A 25,301-nucleotide genomic window follows, 5' to 3' on the forward strand; every position below is an offset into this window, starting at 1 on the left:
TCCACACTTTCCTCATCCTCACTGTCCCCATCCTCACTGTCCTCATCCTCAATCTCCTCATCCACACTGTCCTCACTGCTCTCATCCACATTGTCCTCATCCACAATGTTCTCACTGTCCTCATCCTCACTGTCCTCATCCATACTGTCCTCACTGTCCTCATTACACTTTCCTCACTGTCCTCATCCACACTGTCTTCATCCCCTCTTCCTCACTGTCCTCATCCACACTGTCCTCATCCACACTGGCCGCAACCACACTGTCCTCATCCAAACTGTCTTCACTGTCCTCATCTTCACTGTCCTCAGTGTCCTCATCCATTCTGTACTCACTGTCCTCATCCACACTGTCCTCAGTGTCCTCATCCACTGTGTCCTCATCCTCCCTGTCCTCATCTTCACTGTTCTAATCCACACTATCCTCATGCTCACTGTCCTCATCCACACTGTCCTCTCTGTCCTCATCATCACTGTCCTCAATGTCCTCATGCACACTTTCCTCACTTCCTCATCCTCACTGTCCTCATCCTCACTGTCCTCATCCACACTGTCCTCCCTGTCCTCATACACACTGTCCTCATCCACAGTGATCTCATCCACACTGTCCTCTCTCTCCTCAACCACACTTTCCTCATCCTCACTGTCCCCATCCTCACTGTCCTCATCCTCACTGTCCTCATCCTCACTGTCATCACTGTCCTCATCCTCACTGTCCTCATCCTCACTGTCCTCTTCCTCACTGTCCTCATCCACACTGTCCTCACTGTCCTCCTCCACACTGTCCTCATCTTCAATGTCCTCACTGTCCTCATCCTCATTGTCCTCATCCATACTGTCCTCACTGTCCTCATTACACTGTCCTCACTGTCCTCATCAACACTGTCCTTATCCACTCTGTCCTCATCAACACTGGCCTCATTTACACTCTTCTCACTGTCCTCATCTTCAGTGTCCTCACGGTCCTCATCCACATTGTGTTCACTGTCCTCATCCACACTGTCCTCATCCACATTGTCATCATACTCTCTGTCCTCATCCACACTGTCCCCTCTGTCGTCATCCACACCATCCTCACTGTCCTCATCCACTCTTTACGCATCCACACTGTCCTTACTGTCCTCATCCTCACTGTCCTTTCCACACTGTCCTCATCCACACTGTCCTCACTGTCCTCATCCTCACTGCCCTCATCCACACTGTCCTCACTGTCCTCATCCTCACCATCCTCACTGTCTGCATCCACTCTTTCTTCATCCACAGTGTCCTCATCCTCACTGTCCTCATCCTCTCTGTCCTCTTCCACACTCCTCTCATCCTCACTGTCCTCATCCACAGTGTCCTCACCCACACCATTCCTTATCCTCACTGTCCTCACTGTCCTCATTCACACTCTCCTCATCCTCACTGTTCTCATCCTCACTCTCCTCACTGTCCTCATCCACACTGTCCTCATTCTCACTGTTCTCATCCTCACTGTCCTCATCCACACTGTCCTCATCCTCACTGTCCTCATCTACACTGTCCTCATTCAACTGTCTTCATCCGCACTGTCCTCACTGTCCTCATACACACGGTCCTCTCTGTCCTCATCCAAACTGTCCACAATGTCCTTATGCACACTTTCCTCACTTCCTCAACCTCACTCTCCTCATCCTCACTGTCCTCATCCTCATTTTCCTCATCCTCCCTGCCCTCATCCACACTGTCCTCATTCACACTCTCCTCATCTACAGTGATCTCATCCACATTGTCCTCCCTCTCCTCAACCACACCTTCCTCATCCACACTTTCCTCATCCTCACTGTCCCCATCCTCACTGTCCTCTTCTTCACTCTCCTCATCCACACTGTCCTCACTGTCCTCATCCTCAACGTCCGCATCCTCACTGACCTTTCCTCACTGTCCTCATCCACACTCTCCTCACTGCCCTATCCACACTGTCCTCATCCTCAATGTCCTTACTGTCCTCATCCTTAATGTCCTCATCCATACTGTCCTCACTGTCCTCATTACACTGTCCTCACTGTCCTTATCCACACTGTCCTCATCCACTCTCTCCTCACTGTCCTCATCCTCACTGTCCTCATCCACACTGTCCGCAACCACACTGTCCTCATCCACACTGTCTTCACTGTCCTCATCTTCACTGTCCTCACTTTCCTCATCCACACTATACTCACTGTCCTCATTCACACTGTCCTCAGTGTCCTCATCCACAGTGTCCTCATCCTCCCTGTCCTCATCTTCACTGTTCTAATCCACACTATCCTCATGCTCACTGTCCTCATCCACACTGTCCTCTCTGTCCTCATCCTCACTGTCCTCAATGTCCTCATGCACACTTTCCTCACTTCCTCATCCTCACTGTCCTCATCCTCACTGTCCTCACTGTCCTCCTCCTCACTGTTCTCATCCATACTGTCCTCCCTGTCCTCATACACACTGTCCTGATCCACAGTGATCTCATCCACACTGTCCTCCCTCTCCTCAACCACACTTTCCTCATCCTCACTGTCCCCATCCTCACTGTCCTCATCCTCACTCTCCTCATCCACACTGTCCTCACTGTCCTCATCCTCACTGTTCTCATCCTCACTGTCCTCTTCCTCACTTTCCTCATCCACACTGTCCTCACTGTCCTCCTCCACACTGTCCTCATCTTCAATGTCCTCACTGTCCTTATCCTCACTGTCCTCATGTATACTGTCCTCACTGTCCTCATTACACTGTCCTAACTGTCCTCATCCACACTGTCCTCATCCACTATGTCCTCATCCTCACTGTTCTCATCCACACTCTCCTCACTGTCCTCATCCACACTGTCCTCATCCACACTGTCCTCATCCACAATGGCTGCATTTACACTATTCTCACTGTCCTCATCATCAGTGTACTCACGGTCCTCATCCACATTGTGCTCACTGTCCTCATCCACACTGTCCTCACTGTCCTCATCCTCACTGTTCTTTTCCACACTGTTCTCATCCACATGTCCTCATCCTCACTGTCCTTATCCACACTGTCCTCACTGTGCTCATTCTCACTGTCCTCATCCTCACTGTTCTCATCCACTCTCTCCTCACTGTCCTCATCTTCACTGTCCTCAAGGTCCTCATCCACATTGTGCTCACTGTCCTCATCCAACTGTCCTCACTGTCATCATCCACACTGTCCTCATCCTCACTCTCTCAATGTCCTCATACTCACTGACCTCATCTACACTGTCCTCATCCAGACTATCTTCACTGTCCTCATCCTCACTGTCCTCATCTAGTCTTTCCTCATCCACACTGTCCTCACTGTCCTCATCGTCCCTGTCCTCATCCTAACTGTCCTCCTCCACACTGTCCTCATTCACAAAGTCCTCATCCTCACTGTCCCATGTCCTCATACACACTGTCCTCATCTCATTGTCCTTATCCACACCGTCCCTACTGTCCTCATCCACATTGTCCTAATCCACACTGGCCTAATCCTCACTGTCTCCATCCACACTGTCCTCTCTTTCCCATCCTTTCTGTCCTCATCCTCACTGTCCTCATCTACCTTGTCATCACTGTCCTCATTCTCACTGTCCTCATCTTCACGGGCTCATCCACACTGTCGTCATCCTCACTGTCATCATGCTCACTGTCCTAATCCTCAGTGTCATCTTCCTTAGTTTCCTCATCCACACTGTACTCATTGTCCTCATCCACTCTGTCCTCAGTGTCCTCATCCACAGTGTCCTCATCCTCACTGTCCTCATCTTTACTGTTCTAATCCACACTATCCTCATGTACACTGTCCATATCCTCACTGTTCTCATCCACACTCTCCTCACTGTCCTCATCCTCACTGTCCTCATCCTCACTGTCCTTATCCACCCTGACCTCCCTGTCCTCATCCACTCTGTCCTCATCCACAGTGATCTCATCCACACTCTCCTCCGTCTACTCAACCACACTGTCCTCATCCACACTGTCCTCATCCTCACTGTCCTCATCCAGAGTGTCCTCATCCACACTTACCTCATCCTCACTGTCCTCATCCTCACTCTCCTCATCCACACTGTCCTGAGTGTCCTCATCCTCACTGTCTGCATCCTCACTGATCTTTCCTCACTGTCCTCATCTACACTGTCCTCACTGCCCTCATCCACACTGTCCTCATCCTCAATGTCCTCACTGTCCTCATCCTCCCTGTCCTCACTGTCGGCATCCACTCTTTCCTCATCCACAGTGTCCTTACTGTCCACATCCTCACTGTCCTCATCCTCACAATCCTCTTCCACACTCTCCTCTTCCTCACTGTCTTCATCCACAGTGTTCTCACCCACACCGTTCCTTATCCTCACTATCCTCACTGTCCTCATCCACACTGTTCTCATCCTCACTGTCCTCATCCTCACTGTCATCACTGTCCTCATCCACACTGTCCTCATTCTCACTGTCCTCATCCTCACTGTCCTGATCCACACTGTCCTCATCCTAACTGTCCTCATCTACACTGTCCTCATTCACACTGTCCTCATCCTCACTGTCCTCACTGTTCTCATCCACACTGTCCTCATTCACCCTGTACTCACTGTCCTCAATGTCACTGTATTCATCCTCAGTGTCCTCACTGTCTTCATCCATACTGTCCTTAATGTCCTCATCCTCACTGTGCTCACTGTCCTCATCCTCACTGTCCTCATCCATAATGTCCTCACTGTCCTCATTACACAGTCCTCACTGTCCTCATCCACACTGTCCTCATTCACACTGTACTCACTGTCCTCACTGTCACTGTCTTCATCCTCAGTGTCCTCACTGTCTTCATGCATACTGTCCTCAATGTCCTCATCCTCACTGTCCTCATCCTCACTGTCCTCATTCACACTGTCCGCATTCTCATTGTCCTCAATGTCCTCATCATCACTGTCCTCATCCATACTGTCCTCAGTGTCCTCATTACACTGTCCTCACTGTACTCATCCTCACTGTTCTCATCCACACTGTTGTCATCCACACTGTCCTCACTGTCCTATTCCTCACTGTCCTCATCCACACTGTCCTCATCAACTCTGTCCTCACTGTCCTCATCCACACTGTCCTCATCCTCACTGTCCTCATCCACACTGTCCTCACTGTGCTCATCCTCACCATCCTCACTGTCCTCATCCACACTGTCCTCATCCACAATGGCCTCATTTACACTCTTCTCACTGTTCTCATCTTCACTGTCCTCACGGTCCTCATCCACACTGTCCTCACTGTCCTCATCCACACTGTCCTCATCCTCACTGTCTCAATGTCCTCATACTCACTGTCCTCATCCACACTGTCCCCATTCAGACTATCTTCACTGTCCTCATCCTCACTGTCCTCATCCACTCCTTCCTCATCCACACTGTCCTCCCTGTCCTCCTCCTCACTGTCCTCATCCACACTGTCCTCATCTGCACTGTCCTCACTGTCCTCATCCTCACTGTCCTCATCCACACTGTCCACACTGTCCTCATCCTCACCATCCTCACTGTCCTTATCCACTCTTTCCTCATCCACACTGTTCTCACTGTCCTCAATCTCCCTGTCCTCATCCTAAATCTCCTCATACACACTGTCCTCATTCACACAGTCCTCCTCCTCACTGTCCTCACTGTCCTCATCCTCACCATCCTCACTGTCCTCATCCACTCTTTCCTCACCCATACTGTCCTAACCGTCCTCATCCTCATGTCCTCATCTACACTGTCCTCATCCACAATGTCCTCATCCTCACCATCCTCACTGTCCTCATCCACTCTTTCCTCATCCACACTGTCCTCACTGTCCTCATAGTCCCTGTCCTCATCCACACTGTCATCTCTGTCCTCATCCTCACTGTACTCATTCACACTTTCCTCATCCTCACTGTCTCCATCCTCACTGTCCTCATCCTCATGTCCTCATACACACTGTCATCACTGTCCTCATCCACACTGTCCTCATCTGCACTGTCCTCACTGTCCTCATTCTCACTGTCCTCATCCACACTGTCCACACTGTCCTCATCCTCACCATCCTCACTGTCCTTATCCACTCTTTCCTCATCCACACTGTTCTCACTGTCCTCAATCTCCCTGTCCTCATCCTAAATCTCCTCATACACACTGTCCTCATTCACACAGTCCTCCTCCTCACTGTCCTCACTGTCCTCATCCTCACCATCCTCACTGTCTTCATCCACTCTTCCCTCACCCACACTGTCCTAACCGTCCTCATCCTCATGTCCTCATCTACACTGTCCTCATCCACACTGTCCTCATCCTCACCATCCTCACTGTCCTCATCCACTCTTTCCTCATCCACACTGTCCTCACTGTCCTCATAGTCCCTGTCCTCATCCACACTGTCATCTCTGTCCTCATCCTCACTGTACTCATCCACACTTTCCTCATCCTCACTGTCCCCATCCTCACTGTCCTCATCCTCATGTCCTCATACACACTGTCATCACTGTCCTCATCCTCACTGTCCTCATCCACACTGTCCTCACAGTCCTCATCCTCATGTCCTCATCCACACTGTCCTCACTGTCCTCATCCACACTGTCCTCATCCACACTGTCTTCATTGTCTTCATCCACACTCTCCTCATACACACTGTCCTCATTCCCCTTGTCCTCATCCACACTGTCCTCATATTCATTGTCCCCATCCACACTGTCCTCCCTGTCCTCATCCACACTGTCCTCATTCACACTCTCCTAATCTACAGTGATCTCATCCGCATTGTCCTCCCTCTCCTCAACCATACCTTCCTCATCCACACTTTCCTCATCCTCACTGTCCCCATCCTCACTGTCCTCTTCCTCACTCTCCTCATCCACACTGTCCTCACTGTCCTCATCCTCAACGTCCGCATCCTCACTGACCTTTCCTCACTGTCCTCATCCACACTCTCCTCACTGCCCTATCCACACTGTCCTCATCCTCAATGTGCTTACTGTCCTCATCCTTAATGTCCTCATCCATACTGTCCTCACTGTCCTCATTACACTGTCCTCACTGTCCTCATCCACACTGTCCTCATCCACTCTCTCCTCACTGTCCTCATCCTCACTGTCCTCATCCACACTGTCCTCATCCACACTGTCTCATCCACACTGTCTTCACTGTCCTCATCTTCACTGTCCTCACTTTCCTCATCCACACTGTACTCACTGTCCTCATTCACACTGTCCTCAGTGTCCTCATCCACAGTGTCCTCATCCTCCCTGTCCTCATCTTCACTGTTCTAATCAACAGTATCCTCATGCTCACTGTACTCATCCACACTGTCCTCTCTGTCCTCATCCTCACTGTCTTCTATGTCCTCATGCACAATTTCCTCACTTCCTCATCCTCACTGTCCTCATCCTCACTGTCCTCATCCTCACTGTCCTCATCCACACTGTCCTCATCCACACTGTCCTCCCTGTCCTCATCCACACTGTCCTCATCCACAGTGATCTCACCCACACTGTCCTCCCTCTCCTCAACCACACTTTCCTCATCCTCACTGTCCCCATCCTCACTGTCCTCATCCTCACTCTACTCATCCACACTGTCCTCACTGTCCTCATCCTCACTGGCCTCATCCTCACTGTCCTCTTCCTCACTTTCCTCATCCACACTGTCCTCACTGTCCTCCTCCACACTGTCCTCATCTTCAATGTCCTCACTGTCCTCATCCTCAATGACCTCATCCATACTTTCCTCACAGTCCTCATTACATTGTCCTCACTGTCCTCATCCACTCTGTCCTCATCCTCACTGTTCTCATCCACACTCTCCTCACTGTCCTCATCCACACTGTCCTCATCCACACTGTCCTCATCCACACTGGCCTCATTTACACTCTTCTCACTGTCCTCATCATCAGTGTACTCACGGTCCTCATCCACATTGTGCTCACTGTCCTCATCCACTCTGTCCTCACTGTCCTCATCCTCACTGTTCTTTTCCACACTGTCCTCATCCACACTGTCCTCACTGTCCTCAACCTCACTGTCCTCATCCACACTGTGCTCATCCTCACTGTCCTCATCCTCACTGTCATCACTGTCCTCATCCACGCTGTCCTCATTCTCACTGTCCTGATCCACACTGTCCTCATCCTAACTGTCCTCATCTACACTGTCCTCATTCACACTGTCCTCATCCTCACTGTCCTCACTGTTCTCATCCACACTGTCCTCATTCACACTGTCCTCACTGTCGTCACTGTCACTGTATTCATCCTCAGTGTCCTCACTGTCTTCATCCATACTGTCCTCAATGTCCTCATCCTCACTGTGCTCACTGTCCTCATCCTCACTGTCCTCATCCATAATGTCCTCACTGTCCTCATTACACAGTCCTCACTGTCCTCATCCTCAGTGTCCTCCTCTACACTGTTCTCATTCACACTGTCCTCATCCTCACTGGCCTCACTGTCCTCATCCACACTGTTCTCACTCACACTGTACTCACTGTCCTCACTGTCACTGTCTTCATCCTCAGTATCCTCACTGTCCTCATCCATACTGTCCTCAATGTCCTCATCCTCACTGTCCTCATCCTTACTGTCCTCATCCACACTGTCCTCATCCTCACTGTGATCACTGTCCCTCATCCTCACTGTCCTCATCCTCATTGTCCTCACTGTCCTCATCCTCACTGTCCTCATCCATACTGTCCTCACTGTCCTCATTACACTGTCCTCACTGTCCTCATCCTCACTGTCCTCATCCACACTGTTTTCATCCACACTGTCCTCATCAACTCTGTCTTCACTGTCCTCATCCACACTGTCCTCATCCTCATTGTCATCATCCACACTGTCCTCACTGTGCTCATTCTCACCATCCTCACTGTCCTCATCCACACTGTCCTGATCCACACTGGTCTCATTTACACTCTTCTCACTGTCCTCATCTTCACTGTCCTCACGGTCCTCATCCACACTGTCCTCACTGTGCTCATCCACTCTTTCCTCATCCACACTGTCCTCCCTGTCCTCCTCCTCACTGTCCTCATCCACACTGTCCTCATCCGCACTGTCCTCACTGTCCTCATCCTCACTGTCCTCATCCACACTGTCCTCATCCACACTGTCCACACTGTCCTCCTCCTCACCATCCTCACTGTCCTCATCCACTCTTTCCTCATCCACCCTGTCCTCACTGTCCTCATCCTCATGTCCTCATCTATATGTCCTCACTGTCCTCATCCTCAACATCCTCATTGTCCTCATCCACTCTTTCCTCATCCACACTGCCCTCACTGTCCTCAATCTCCCTGTCCTCATCCTAACTCTCCTCATCCACACTGTCCTCATTCACACAGTCCTCATCCTCACTGTCCTCACTGTCCTCATCCTCACCATCCTCACTGTCCTCATCCACTCTTTCCTCATCCACACTGTCCTCACCATCCTCATCCTCATGTCCTCATCTACACTGTCCACACTGTCCTCATCCTCACCACCCTCAATGTCCTCATCCAATCTTTCCTCATCCACACTCTGCACACTGTCCTCATTCATACTGCCCTCATCCACACTGTCTTCACTGTCTTCATCCACACTCTCCTCATACACACTGTCCTCATTCCCCCTGTCCTCATCCACACTGTCCTCATCTTCATTGTCCCCATCCCCACTGTCCTCTCTGTCCTTATCCTTTCTGTCCTCATCCTACAGTCCTCATCCTCACTGTCCTCATTAACACTGTCATTACTGTCCTCATTCTCACTGTCCTCATCTTCACGGTCCTCATCCACACTGTCCTCATCCTCACTGTCCTCATCCTCACTGTCCTTTTCCTCACTGTCATCTTCCTCACTGTCCTATCGACACTGTACTAACTGTGCTCATCCACACTGTCCTCAGTGTCCTCATCCACAGTGTCCTCATCCTCCCTGTCCTCATCCTCACTGTTCTCATCCACACTATCCTCATGCTCACTGTCCTCATCCACACTGTCCTCTCTGTCCTCATCCTCACAGTCCTCAATATCCTCATGCACACTTTCCTCACTTCCTCATCCTCACTGTCCTCATCCTCACTGTCCTCACTGTCCTCATCCTCACTGTCCGCATCCTCACTGTCCTCATCCACACTGTCCTCCCTTCCTCAACCACACTGTCCTCATCTTCACTGTCCTTTTCCTCACTGTCATCTTCCTCACTGTCCTCATCCTCACTGTCCTCACTGTCCTCATCCCCACTGTCCTCATTCACACTGTACTCACTGTCCTCGCTGTCACTGTCTTCATCCTCAGTGTCCTCACTGTCTTCATCCATACTGTCCTCAATGTCCTCTTCCTCACTGTCCTCATCCTCACTGTCCTCATTCACACTGTCCTCATTCTCATTGTCCTAAATGTCCTCATCATCACTGTCCTCATCCATACTGTCCTCAGTGTCCTCATTACACTGTCCTCACTGTACTCATCCTCACTGTCCTCATCCACACTGTTGTCATCCACACTGTCCTCACTGTCCTATTCCTCACTCTCCTCATCCACACTGTCCTCTTCAACTCTGTCCTCACTGTCCTCATCCACACTGTCCTCATCCTCACTGTCCTCATCCACACTGTCCTCACTATGCTCATCCTCACCATGCTCACTGTCCTCATCCACACTGTCCTCATCCACAATGGCCTCATTTACACTCTTCTCACTGTTCTCATCTTCTCTGTCCTTACGGTCCTCCTCCACACTGTCCTCACTGTCATCATCCACACTGTCCTCATCCTCACTGTCTCAATGTCCTCATACTCACTGTCCTCATCCACACTGTCCCCATTCAGACTATCTTCACTGTCCTCATCCTCACTGTCCTCATCCACTCCTTCCTCATCCACACTGTCCTCATCCACACTGTCTTCATCTGCACTGTCCTCACTGTCCTCATCCTCACTGTCCTCATCCACACTGTCCACACTGTCCTCATCCTCACCATCCTCACTGTCCTTATCCACTCTTTCCTCATCCACACTGTTCTCACTGTCCTCAATCTCCCTGTCCTCATCCTAAATCTCTTCATACACACTGTCCTCATTCAGACAGTCCTCATCCTCACTGTCCTCACTGTCCTCATCCTCACCATCCTCACTGTCCTCATCCACACTTTCCTCACCCACACTGTCCTAACCGTCCTCATCCTCATGTCCTCATCTACACTGTCCTCATCCACACTGTCCTCATCCTCACCATCCTCACTGTCCTCATCCACTCTTTCCTCATCCACACTGTCCTCACTGTCCTCATAGTCCCTGTCCTCATCCACACTGTCATCTCTGTCCTCATCCTCACTGTACTCATCCACACTTTCCTCATCCTCACTGTCCCCATCCTCACTGTCCTCATCCTCATGTCCTCATACACACTGTCATCACTGTCCTCATCCTCACTGTCCTCATCCACACTGTCATCTCTGTCCTCATCCTCACTGTCCTCATCCACACTGTCCTAACTGCCCTCATCCTCACTGTCCTCATCCACACTGTCCTCACAGTCCTCATCCTCATGTCCTCATCTACACTGTCCTCACTGTCCTCATCCACACTGTCCTCATCCACACTGTCTTCATTGTCTTCATCCACACTCTCCTCATACACACTGTCCTCATTCCCCCTGTCCTCATCCACACTGTCCTCATATTCATTGTCCCCATCCACACTGTCCTCTCTGTCCTTATCCTATCTGTCCTCATCCTACTGTCCTCATCGTCACTGTCCTCATCTACACTGTCATCACTGTCCTCATTCTCACTGTCCTCATCTTCACGGTCCTCATCCACACTGTCCTCATCCTCACTGTCCTCATCCTCACTGTCCTCATCCACACTGTTCTCACTGTCCTCATCCACACTCTCCTCAGTGTCCTTATCAACAGTGTCCTCATCCTCCCTGTCCTCATCCTAACTGTTCTAATCCACAATATCCTCATGCTCACTGTCCTCTTCCACACTGTCGTCTCTGTCCTCATCCTCACTGTCCTCAATATCCTCATGCACACTGTCCTCACTGTCCTCATCCTCACTGTCTGCATCCTCACTGTCCTCATCCACACTGTCCTCCCTGTCCTCATCCACACTGTCCTCATCCACAATGATCTCATCCCCACTCTCCTCCCTCTCCTCAACCACACTGTCCTCATCCTCACTGTCCTCATCCTCACTGTCCTCATCCAGTGTCCTCAACCACACTTTCCTCATCCTCACTGTTCCCATCATCACTGTCCTCATCCTCACTGTCCTCATCCTCACTGTCATCTTCTTCACTGTCCTCATCCACACTGTACTCACTGTCCTGATCCATACTCTCCTCAGTGTCCTCATCCTCACTGTCCCCATCCTCACTGTCCTCATCCTCACTGTCCTAATCCACACTCTTCTCATCCTCTCTGTCCTCATCCTCACTGTCCTCAATGTCCTCATGCACAAATTCCTCACTTCCTCATGTCACTGTCTTCATCCTCACTGTCCTCACTGTCCTCATCCTCACTGTCTGCATCCTCACTGTCCTCATCCACACTGTCCTCCCTGTCCTCATCCACACTGTCCTCATCCACAGTGATCTCATCCACACTGTCCTCCCTCTCCTCAAACACACTGTCCTCATCCACACTGTCCTCATCCTCACTGTCCCCATCCTCACTGTCCTCATCCTCACTGTCCTCATCATCACTGCCCTCATCCTCACTGTCCTCATCCACACTGTCATCTTCCTCACTGTCCTCATCCACACTGTACTCACTGTCCTCATCCACACTGTTCTCAGTGTCCTCATCCTCTCTGTCTCCATCCTCACTGTCCTAATCCATACTGTCTTCATCCTCACTGTCCTCCTCCTCACTGTTCTCATCCACACTGTCCTCACTGTCCTCATCCACACTGGCCTCAGTTTCACTCTTCCACTGTCCTCATCTTCACTGTCCTCACGGTCCTCATCCACATTGTGCTCACTGTCCTCATCCACACTGTCCTCACTGTTCTCATCCAGACTGTCCTCATCCTCACTGGCTGACTGTCCTCATCCTCACTGTCCACATCCTCACTGTCCTCATCCACTCTTTCCTCATCCACACTGGACTCACTGTCCTCATCCTCACTGTTCTTTTCCACACTGTCCTCATCTACACTGTCCTCACTGTCCTCATTTTCACTGTCCTCATTTTCACTGTCCTCATCCACACTGTCCTCATCCACACTGTCCTTACTGTCCTCATCCTCACCATCCTCACTGTCCGCATCCACTCTTTCCTCATCCACAACGTCCTCACTGTCCTCATCCTCACTGTCCTCATCCTCACTGTACTCTTCCACACTCTCCTCATCCTCACTGTCCTCATCCACAGTGACCTCACCCACACCGTTCCTTATCCTCACTGTCCTCACTGTCCTCATCCACACTGTTCTCATCCTCACTGTCCTCATCCTCACTGTCATCACTGTCCTCATCCACACTGTCCTCAATCTCACTGTCCTCATCCTCACTGTCTGCATCCACTCTTTCCTCATCCACAGTGTCCTCACTGTCCTCATTCTCACTGTCCTCATCCTCACTGTCCTCTTCCACACTCTCCTCATCCTCACTGTCTTCATCCACAGTGTCCTCACCCACACCGTTCCTTATCCTCACTGTCCTCACTGTCCTCATCCACACTGTTCTCATCCTCACTGTCCTCATCCTCACTGTCATCACTGTCCTCATCCACACTGTCCTCATTCTCACTGTCCTCATCCTCATAGTCCTCATCCACACTGTCCTCATCCTCACTGTCCTCATCTACACTGTCCTCATTCACACTGTCCTCATCCTCACTGTCCTCATCCACACTGTCCTCATTCTCACTGTACTCACTGTCCTCACTGTCACATTCTTCATCCTCAGTGTCCTCACTGTCTTCATCCATACTGTTCTCAATGTCCCCATCCTCACTGTCCTCATCCTCACTGTCCTTACTGTCCTCATCCTCACTGTCCTCATCCATACTGTCCTCACTGTCCTCATTACACTGTCCTCATCCTCACTGTCCTCATCCACACTGTTTTCATCCACACTGTCCTCACTGTCCTATTCCTCACTCTCCTCATCCACACTGTCCTCATCAATTCTGTCCTCACTGTCCTCATCCACACTGTCCTCATCCTCACTGTCCTCATCCACACTGTCCTCACTGTGCTCATCTTCACCATCCTCACTGTCCTCATCCACACTGTCCTCATCCACAATGGCCTCATTTACACTCTTCTCACTGTTCTCATCTTCACTGTCCTCACGGTCCTCATCCACACTGTCCTCACTGTCCTCATCCACACTGTCCTCCCTGTCCTCCTCCTAACTGTCCTCATCCACACTGTCCTCATCTGCACTCTCCTCACTGTCCTCATCCTCACTGTCCTTATCCACACTGTCCTCATCCACACTGTCCACACTGTCCTCATCCTCACTATCCTCACTGTCCTTGTCCACTCTTTCCTCATCCACCCTGTCCTCACTGTCCTCATCCTCATGTCCTCATCTATACTGTCATCACTGTCCTCATCCTCACCATCCTCACTGTCCTCATCCACTCTTTCCTCATCCACACTGTCCTCACCATCCTCATCCTCATGTCCTCATCTACACTGTCCTCACTGTCCTCATCCTCATGTCCTCATCCACACTGTCATCACTGTCCTCATCCTCACTATCATCATCCACACTGTCATCTCTGTCCTCATCCTCACTGTCCTCATTCACAGTGTGCTCATCCACACTGTCCTCATCCACACTGTACTCATCCACACTGGCATCAATTACACTCTTCTCACTGTCCTCATCTTCACTGTCTTCACAGTCCTCATCCACACTGTCCTCATCCTCACTAGCTCACTGTCCTCATCCTCACTGTCCTCATCCACAGTGTACTCATCCAGATTATTCTCACTGTCCTCATTCTCACTGTCCTCATCTTCACGGTCCTCATCCACACTGTCCTCATCCTCACAGTCCTCATCCTCACTGTCCTCATCCACACTCTCCTCATCTTCACTGTCCTCATCCTCACTGTCCTCTTCCTCACTGTGCATATCCACACTGTCCTCACTGTTCTCATCTACACTGTCCTCATCCTCAATGTCCTCACTGTCCTCATACTCACTGTTCTCATCCATACTGTCCTCACTGTCCTCATTACATTGTCCTCACTGTCCTCATCCACACTGTCCTCATCCACACTGTCCTCATACTCACTGTTCTCATCCACACTGTCATAACATTCCTCATCCACACTGTCCTCATCCACACTGTCCTCATCCACACTGGCATCAATTACACTCTTCTCACTGTCCTCATCTTCACTATCCTCACGGTCCTCATCCACACTGTCCTCAGCCTCACTGGCTGACTGTCCTTATCCTCACTGTCCTCATCCACACTTTCCTCATCAACACTCTCCTCACTCTCCTCATCCTCACTGTCCTCTTCCACACTGTCCTCATCCACACTGTCCTCACTATCCTCATCCTCACTGTCCTCATCCATACTGTCCTCATCCTCACTGTCCTCATCCATACTGTCCTCACTGTCCTCATCCTCACCATCCTCACTGTCCGCATCCACTCTTTCCCTATCCACAGTGTCCTCACTGTCCTCATGCACACTGTCCTCATCCTCACTGTCCTTCTCCCACACTCTCCTCATCCTCACTGTCTTCCTCCACAGTGTCCTCATACTCACTGTCCTCATCCTCACTGTCCGCACTGTCCTCATCCACACTGTCCTCATCCTCACTGTCCGCACTGTCCTCATCCACACTGTCCTCATCCTCATTGACCTCACTGTCCTCATCCTCACTGTCCTCATCCATACTGTCCTCACTGTCCTCATTACACTGTCCTCACCATCCTCATCCTCACTGTCCTTATTCACACTGTCCTCATCCACACTGTCCTCAGTGTACTCATTCTCACTCTCATCCTCACTCTCCTCATCCTCATTGTCCTCTTCCTCACTGTCCACATCCACACTGTCCTCACTGTCCTCATCCACACTGTCCTCATCCTCAATGTCCTCACTGTCTTCATCCTCACTGTCCTCATCCATACTGTCCTCATTACACTGTCCTCACTGTCCTCATCCACACTGTCCTCATCCACACTGTCCTCATACTTACTGTTCTCATCCACACTGTCCTCATCCACACTGGCATCATTTACACTCTTCTCACTGTCCTCATTCTCACTGTCCTCATCCTCATTGTCCTCACTGTCCTCATCCTCACTGTCCTCATCCATACTGTCCTCACTGTCCTCATTACACTGTCCTCACTGTCCTCATCCTCACTGTCCTCCTCCACAGTGTTGTCATCCACACTCTCCTCACGGTCCTTATCCTCACTCTCCTCATCCACACTGTCCTCATCAACTCTGTCCTCACTGTCCTCATCCACACTGTCCTCATCCTCACTGTCCTCATCCACACTGAACTCACTGTGCTCATCCTCACTGTCCTCATCCTCACTGTTCTCATCCATATTTCCTCACTGTCCTCATCCTCACTGTCCTCATCCACACTGTCCTCATCCATACTGGCCTCATTTACACTCTTCTCACTGTCCTCATCTTCACTGTCCTCACGGTCCTCATCAACATTGTGCTCACTGTCCTCATCCACACTGTCCTCACTGTCCTCATCCCCACTCTCCTCATCCTCACTGTCTCAATGTCCTCATACTCACTGTACTCATTCACACTGTCCTCATCCAGACTATCTTCACTGTCCTCATCCTCACTGTCCTCATCCTGACTTTCGTCATCCACACTGTCCTCACTGTCCTCCTCCTCACTGTCCCCATGCACACTGTCCTCATCTGCACTGTCCTCACTGTCCTCATTCTCACTGTCATCATCCACACTGTGCTCATCCTCACTATCCTCATCCTCTCTGTCCTCACTGTCCTTATCCTCACCATCCTCAGTGTCCTCATCCACTCTTTCCTCATCCACACTGTCCTCACTGTCTTCATCCTCATGTCCTCATCTACACTGTCCTCACTGTCCTCATCTTGCCTGTCCTCATCCTAACTGTCCTCATCCTAACTGTCCTCATTCACACAGTCCTCATCCTCACTGTCCCATGTCCTCATACACTCTGTCCTCATCCCCCCTGTCCTCATCCATACTGTCCTCATCTCCATTGTCCTCATCCACACCGTTCTCACTGTCCTCATCCACATTGTCCTCATCCACACTGGCCTAATCCTCACTGTCACCATCCACACTGTCCTCGCTGTCCCATGCTTTCTGTCCTCATCCTACTGTCCTCATCCTCACTGTCCTCATCTACACTGTCATCACTGTCCTCATTCTCACTGTCCTCATCCTCACTGCCCTCATCCTCAGTGTCATCTTCCTCACTTTCCTCATCCACACTGTACTCACTGTCCTCATCCACACTGTTCTCAGTGTCCTCATCCTCTCTGTCTCCATCCTCACTGTCCTAATCCATACTGTCTTCATCCTCACTGTCCTCCTCCTCACTGTTCTCATCCACACTGTCCTCACTGTCCTCATCCACACTGGCCTCAGTTTCACTCTTCCACTGTCCTCATCTTCACTGTCCTCACGGTCCTCATCCACATTGTGCTCACTGTCCTCATCCACACTGTCCTCACTGTTCTCATCCAGACTGTCCTCATCCTCACTGGCTGACTGTCCTCATCCTCACTGTCCACATCCTCACTGTCCTCATCCACTCTTTCCTCATCCACACTGGACTCACTGTCCTCATCCTCACTGTTCTTTTCCACACTGTCCTCATCTACACTGTCCTCACTGTCCTCATTTTCACTGTCCTCATTTTCACTGTCCTCATCCACACTGTCCTCATCCACACTGTCCTTACTGTCCTCATCCTCACCATCCTCACTGTCCGCATCCACTCTTTCCTCATCCACAACGTCCTCACTGTCCTCATCCTCACTGTCCTCATCCTCACTGTACTCTTCCACACTCTCCTCATCCTCACTGTCCTCATCCACAGTGACCTCACCCACACCGTTCCTTATCCTCACTGTCCTCACTGTCCTCATCCACACTGTTCTCATCCTCACTGTCCTCATCCTCACTGTCATCACTGTCCTCATCCACACTGTCCTCATTCTCACTGTCCTCATCCTCATAGTCCTCATCCACACTGTCCTCATCCTCACTGTCCTCATCTACACTGTCCTCATTCACACTGTCCTCATCCTCACTGTCCTCATCCACACTGTCCTCATTCTCACTGTACTCACTGTCCTCACTGTCACATTCTTCATCCTCAGTGTCCTCACTGTCTTCATCCATACTGTTCTCAATGTCCCCATCCTCACTGTCCTCATCCTCACTGTCCTTACTGTCCTCATCCTCACTGTCCTCATCCATACTGTCCTCACTGTCCTCATTACACTGTCCTCATCCTCACTGTCCTCATCCACACTGTTTTCATCCACACTGTCCTCACTGTCCTATTCCTCACTCTCCTCATCCACACTGTCCTCATCAATTCTGTCCTCACTGTCCTCATCCACACTGTCCTCATCCTCACTGTCCTCATCCACACTGTCCTCACTGTGCTCATCTTCACCATCCTCACTGTCCTCATCCACACTGTCCTCATCCACAATGGCCTCATTTACACTCTTCTCACTGTTCTCATCTTCACTGTCCTCACGGTCCTCATCCACACTGTCCTCACTGTCCTCATCCACACTGTCCTCCCTGTCCTCCTCCTAACTGTCCTCATCCACACTGTCCTCATCTGCACTCTCCTCACTGTCCTCATCCTCACTGTCCTTATCCACACTGTCCTCATCCACACTGTCCACACTGTCCTCATCCTCACTATCCTCACTGTCCTTGTCCACTCTTTCCTCATCCACCCTGTCCTCACTGTCCTCATCCTCATGTCCTCATCTATACTGTCATCACTGTCCTCATCCTCACCATCCTCACTGTCCTCATCCACTCTTTCCTCATCCACACTGTCCTCACCATCCTCATCCTCATGTCCTCATCTACACTGTCCTCACTGTCCTCATCCTCATGTCCTCATCCACACTGTCATCACTGTCCTCATCCTCACTATCATCATCCACACTGTCATCTCTGTCCTCATCCTCACTGTCCTCATTCACAGTGTGCTCATCCACACTGTCCTCATCCACACTGTACTCATCCACACTGGCATCAATTACACTCTTCTCACTGTCCTCATCTTCACTGTCTTCACAGTCCTCATCCACACTGTCCTCATCCTCACTAGCTCACTGTCCTCATCCTCACTGTCCTCATCCACAGTGTACTCATCCAGATTATTCTCACTGTCCTCATTCTCACTGTCCTCATCTTCACGGTCCTCATCCACACTGTCCTCATCCTCACAGTCCTCATCCTCACTGTCCTCATCCACACTCTCCTCATCTTCACTGTCCTCATCCTCACTGTCCTCTTCCTCACTGTGCATATCCACACTGTCCTCACTGTTCTCATCTACACTGTCCTCATCCTCAATGTCCTCACTGTCCTCATACTCACTGTTCTCATCCATACTGTCCTCACTGTCCTCATTACATTGTCCTCACTGTCCTCATCCACACTGTCCTCATCCACACTGTCCTCATACTCACTGTTCTCATCCACACTGTCATAACATTCCTCATCCACACTGTCCTCATCCACACTGTCCTCATCCACACTGGCATCAATTACACTCTTCTCACTGTCCTCATCTTCACTATCCTCACGGTCCTCATCCACACTGTCCTCAGCCTCACTGGCTGACTGTCCTTATCCTCACTGTCCTCATCCACACTTTCCTCATCAACACTCTCCTCACTCTCCTCATCCTCACTGTCCTCTTCCACACTGTCCTCATCCACACTGTCCTCACTATCCTCATCCTCACTGTCCTCATCCATACTGTCCTCATCCTCACTGTCCTCATCCATACTGTCCTCACTGTCCTCATCCTCACCATCCTCACTGTCCGCATCCACTCTTTCCCTATCCACAGTGTCCTCACTGTCCTCATGCACACTGTCCTCATCCTCACTGTCCTTCTCCCACACTCTCCTCATCCTCACTGTCTTCCTCCACAGTGTCCTCATACTCACTGTCCTCATCCTCACTGTCCGCACTGTCCTCATCCACACTGTCCTCATCCTCACTGTCCGCACTGTCCTCATCCACACTGTCCTCATCCTCATTGACCTCACTGTCCTCATCCTCACTGTCCTCATCCATACTGTCCTCACTGTCCTCATTACACTGTCCTCACCATCCTCATCCTCACTGTCCTTATTCACACTGTCCTCATCCACACTGTCCTCAGTGTACTCATTCTCACTCTCATCCTCACTCTCCTCATCCTCATTGTCCTCTTCCTCACTGTCCACATCCACACTGTCCTCACTGTCCTCATCCACACTGTCCTCATCCTCAATGTCCTCACTGTCTTCATCCTCACTGTCCTCATCCATACTGTCCTCATTACACTGTCCTCACTGTCCTCATCCACACTGTCCTCATCCACACTGTCCTCATACTTACTGTTCTCATCCACACTGTCCTCATCCACACTGGCATCATTTACACTCTTCTCACTGTCCTCATTCTCACTGTCCTCATCCTCATTGTCCTCACTGTCCTCATCCTCACTGTCCTCATCCATACTGTCCTCACTGTCCTCATTACACTGTCCTCACTGTCCTCATCCTCACTGTCCTCCTCCACAGTGTTGTCATCCACACTCTCCTCACGGTCCTTATCCTCACTCTCCTCATCCACACTGTCCTCATCAACTCTGTCCTCACTGTCCTCATCCACACTGTCCTCATCCTCACTGTCCTCATCCACACTGAACTCACTGTGCTCATCCTCACTGTCCTCATCCTCACTGTTCTCATCCATATTTCCTCACTGTCCTCATCCTCACTGTCCTCATCCACACTGTCCTCATCCATACTGGCCTCATTTACACTCTTCTCACTGTCCTCATCTTCACTGTCCTCACGGTCCTCATCAACATTGTGCTCACTGTCCTCATCCACACTGTCCTCACTGTCCTCATCCCCACTCTCCTCATCCTCACTGTCTCAATGTCCTCATACTCACTGTACTCATTCACACTGTCCTCATCCAGACTATCTTCACTGTCCTCATCCTCACTGTCCTCATCCTGACTTTCGTCATCCACACTGTCCTCACTGTCCTCCTCCTCACTGTCCCCATGCACACTGTCCTCATCTGCACTGTCCTCACTGTCCTCATTCTCACTGTCATCATCCACACTGTGCTCATCCTCACTATCCTCATCCTCTCTGTCCTCACTGTCCTTATCCTCACCATCCTCAGTGTCCTCATCCACTCTTTCCTCATCCACACTGTCCTCACTGTCTTCATCCTCATGTCCTCATCTACACTGTCCTCACTGTCCTCATCTTGCCTGTCCTCATCCTAACTGTCCTCATCCTAACTGTCCTCATTCACACAGTCCTCATCCTCACTGTCCCATGTCCTCATACACTCTGTCCTCATCCCCCCTGTCCTCATCCATACTGTCCTCATCTCCATTGTCCTCATCCACACCGTTCTCACTGTCCTCATCCACATTGTCCTCATCCACACTGGCCTAATCCTCACTGTCACCATCCACACTGTCCTCGCTGTCCCATGCTTTCTGTCCTCATCCTACTGTCCTCATCCTCACTGTCCTCATCTACACTGTCATCACTGTCCTCATTCTCACTGTCCTCATCTTCACGGTCCTCATCCACACTGTCCTCATCCTCACTGTCCTCATCCTCACTGCCCTCATCCTCAGTGTCATCTTCCTCACTTTCCTCATCCACACTGTACTCACTGTCCTCATCCACATTGTCCTCAGTGTCCCATACACAGTGTCCTCATCCTCCCTGTCCTCATCTTCACTGTTCTAATCCACACTATCCTCATGCACACTGTCCTCATCCTCACTGTCCTCAATGTCCTCATGCACACTTTCCTCACTTCCTCATCCTCACTGTCCTCTTCCTCACTGTCCTCACTGTCCTCATCCTTACTGTCCTCATCCTCACTGTCATCATCCACACTGTCCTCCCTGTCCTCATCCACACTGTCCTCATCCACAGTGATCTCATCCATACTGTCTTCCCTCTCTTCAACCACACTGTCCTCATCCAAACTGTCCTCATCCTCCCTGTCCTCATCCAGAGTGTCCTCATCCAAACTTTCCTCATCCTCACTGTCCCCATCCTCATTGTCCTCATCCTCATTCTCCTCATCCACACTGTCCTCACTGTCCTCAACCTCACTGTCCTCTTCCTCACTGTCCTCATCCATACTGTCCTCACTGTCCTCATCCACACTGTCCTCATCCTCAATGTCCTCACTTTCCTCATCCTCACTGTCCTCATCCATACCTTCCTCACTGTCCTCATTACACTGTCCGCACTGTACTCACCCACACTGTCCTCATCCACTCTGTCCTCACTGTCCTCCTCCTCACTGTCCTCATCCACACTGTCCTCATCCTCACTGTTCTCAGTCACACTGTCCTCACTGTCCTCATCCACACTGTCTTCATCCACACTGGCCTCATTTACACTCTTCTCACTGTGCTCATCTTCACTGTCCCCACGGTCCTCATCCACATTGTGCTCACTGTCCTCATCCACACTGTCCTCACTGTCCTCATCCTCACTGTCCTCATGCTCACTGTCCTCTTCCACATTCTCCTCATCCTCACTGCACTCATCCACAGTGTCCTCATACTCACTGTCCTCATCCTCACTGTCCTCATGCTCAATGTCCTCACTGTCCTCATTCACACTGTCCTCATCCTCAGTGTCCTCACTGTCCTCATCCTCACTGTCCTCATCCATACTGTCCTCACTGTCCTCATTACACTGTCCTCACTGTCCTCATCCTCACTGTCCTCATCCACACAGTTGTCATCCACACTTCCTCACTGTTCTTATCCTCACTCTCCTCATCCACACTGTCCTCATCAACTCTGTCCTCACTGTCCTCATCCACATGTCCTCATCCTCACTGTCCTCATCCACACTGAACTCACTGTGCTCATCCTCACTGTCCTCATCCTCACTGTTCTCATCCATACTGTCCTCACTGTCCTCGTCCTCAGTGTCCTCACGCACACTGTTCTCATCTATACTGGACTCATTTACACTCTTCTCACTGTCCTTATCTTCACTGTCCTCACGGTCCTCATCCACATTGTGCCCACTGTCCTCATCCACACTGTCCTCACTGTCCTCATCCACACTGTCCTCATCCTCACTGTCTCAATGTCCTCATACTCACTGTCCTCATCCACACTGTCCTGATCCAGACTATCTTCACTGTCCTCATCCTCACTGTCCTCATCCACTCTTTTCTTATCCACAATGTCCTCACTGTCCTCATCCTCACTGTCCCCATCCACACTGTCCTCATCCGCACTGTCCTCATCCTCACTGTCCTCATCCACACTGTCCTCACTGTCCTCATCCTCACTGTCCTCATCCACTCTTTCCTCATCCTCACCATCCTCACTGTCCTCATCTACTCCTTCCTCATCCTCACTGTCCTCACTGTCCTCATCCTCCCTGTCCTTATCCTAACTGGCCTCATCCACACTGTCCTCATTCACACAGTCCGCATCCTCACTGTCCCATGTCCTCATACACACTGTCCTCATCCCCCCTGTCCTCATCCACACTGTCCTCATCTTCATTGTTCTCATCCACACCGTCCTCACTCTCCTCATCCACATTGTCCTCATCCACACTGGCCTAATCCTCACTGTCCCCATCCACACTGTCCTCTCTGTACCATCCTTTCTGTCCTCATCCTACTGTCCTCATCATCACTGTCCTCATCTACACTGTACTCACTGTCCTCATTCTCACTGTCCTCATCTTCACGGTCCTCATCCACACTGTCCTCATCCTCACTGTCCTCATCCTCACTGTCCTCATGCTCAGTGTTATCTTCCTCACTTTCCTCATCCACACTGTACTCACTGTCCTCATCCACATTGTCCTCAGTGTCCTCATCCACAGTGTCCTCATCCTCCCTGTCCTCATCTTCACTGTTCTAATCCACACTATCCTCATGCACACTTTCCTCACTTCCTCATCCTCACAGTCCTCATCCTCACTGTCCTCACTGTCCTCATCCTCACTGTCCTCATCCACACTCTCCTCATCCAAACTGTCCTTCCTGTCCTCATCCACACTGTCCTCATCCACAGTGATCTCATCCACACTGTCCTCCCTCTCCTCAACCACACTGTCCTCATCCTCACTGTCCTCATCCAGAGTGTCCTAATCCACACTTTCCTCATCCTCACTGTCCCTATCCTCACTGTCCTCATCCTCACTCTCCTCATCCACACTCTCCTCACTGTCCTCATCCTCACTGTCCTCATCCACACTGTCCTCACTGTCCTCAACCACACTGTCCTCATCCTCACTGTCCTCATCCACACTGTCCTCATCCACACTGTCCTCATCCACACTGTCCTCACTGTCCTCAACCACACTGTCCTCATCCTCACTGTCCTCATCCACACTGTCCTCATCCACACTGTCCTCATCCTCACTGTCCTCATCCACACTGTCCTCACTGTGCTCATCCTCACCATACTCACTGTCCTCATCCATACTGTCCTCATCCACACTGGCCTCATTTACACTCTTCTCACTGTCCTCATCTTCACTGTCCACACCGTCTCATCCACACTGTCCTCACTGTCCTCATCCACACTGTCCTCATCCTCACTGTCTCAATGTCTTCATACTCACTGTCCTCATCCACACTGTCCTCATCCAGACTATCTTCACTGTCCTCATCCTCACTGTCCTTATCCACTCCTTCCTCATCCACACTGTCCTCCCTGTCCTTCACCTCACTGTCCTCATCCACACTGTCCTCATCCACACTGTCCTCACTGTCGTCATCCTCATGTCCTCATCTATACTGTCCTCACTGTCCTCATCCTCACCATCCTCAATGTCCTCATCCACTCTTTCCTCATCCACACTGTCCTCACTGTCCTCATCTCCCTGTCCTCTTACACACTCTCCTCATCCTCACTTCCTCACTGTCCTCATCCACACTGTCCTCATTCTCACTGTCCTCATCCTCACTGTCCTCATCCACACTGTCCTCATCCTCACTGTCCTCACTGTCCTCATCCACACTGTCCTCTTCCACACTGTCTTCACTGTCCTCATTCTTACTGTCCTCATCCTCACTGTCCTCATCCTCACTGTCCTCATTCTCACTGTCCTCAT

General features: G+C 50.7%; 1 protein-coding gene across 7 annotated transcripts in view; it reads left to right on the forward strand.

The window, feature by feature from the left end:
- The window catches only part of Cdhr3 (cadherin related family member 3), a 136,546-nt gene that overhangs the window by 93,054 nt on the left and 18,191 nt on the right, over positions 1-25,301 (forward strand). The window lies entirely within an intron of this gene.

This window comes from Mesocricetus auratus, unplaced genomic scaffold, assembly GCF_017639785.1.
Source record: "Mesocricetus auratus isolate SY011 unplaced genomic scaffold, BCM_Maur_2.0 Super-Scaffold_15014, whole genome shotgun sequence".
Lineage (NCBI taxonomy): Eukaryota > Metazoa > Chordata > Mammalia > Rodentia > Cricetidae > Mesocricetus > Mesocricetus auratus.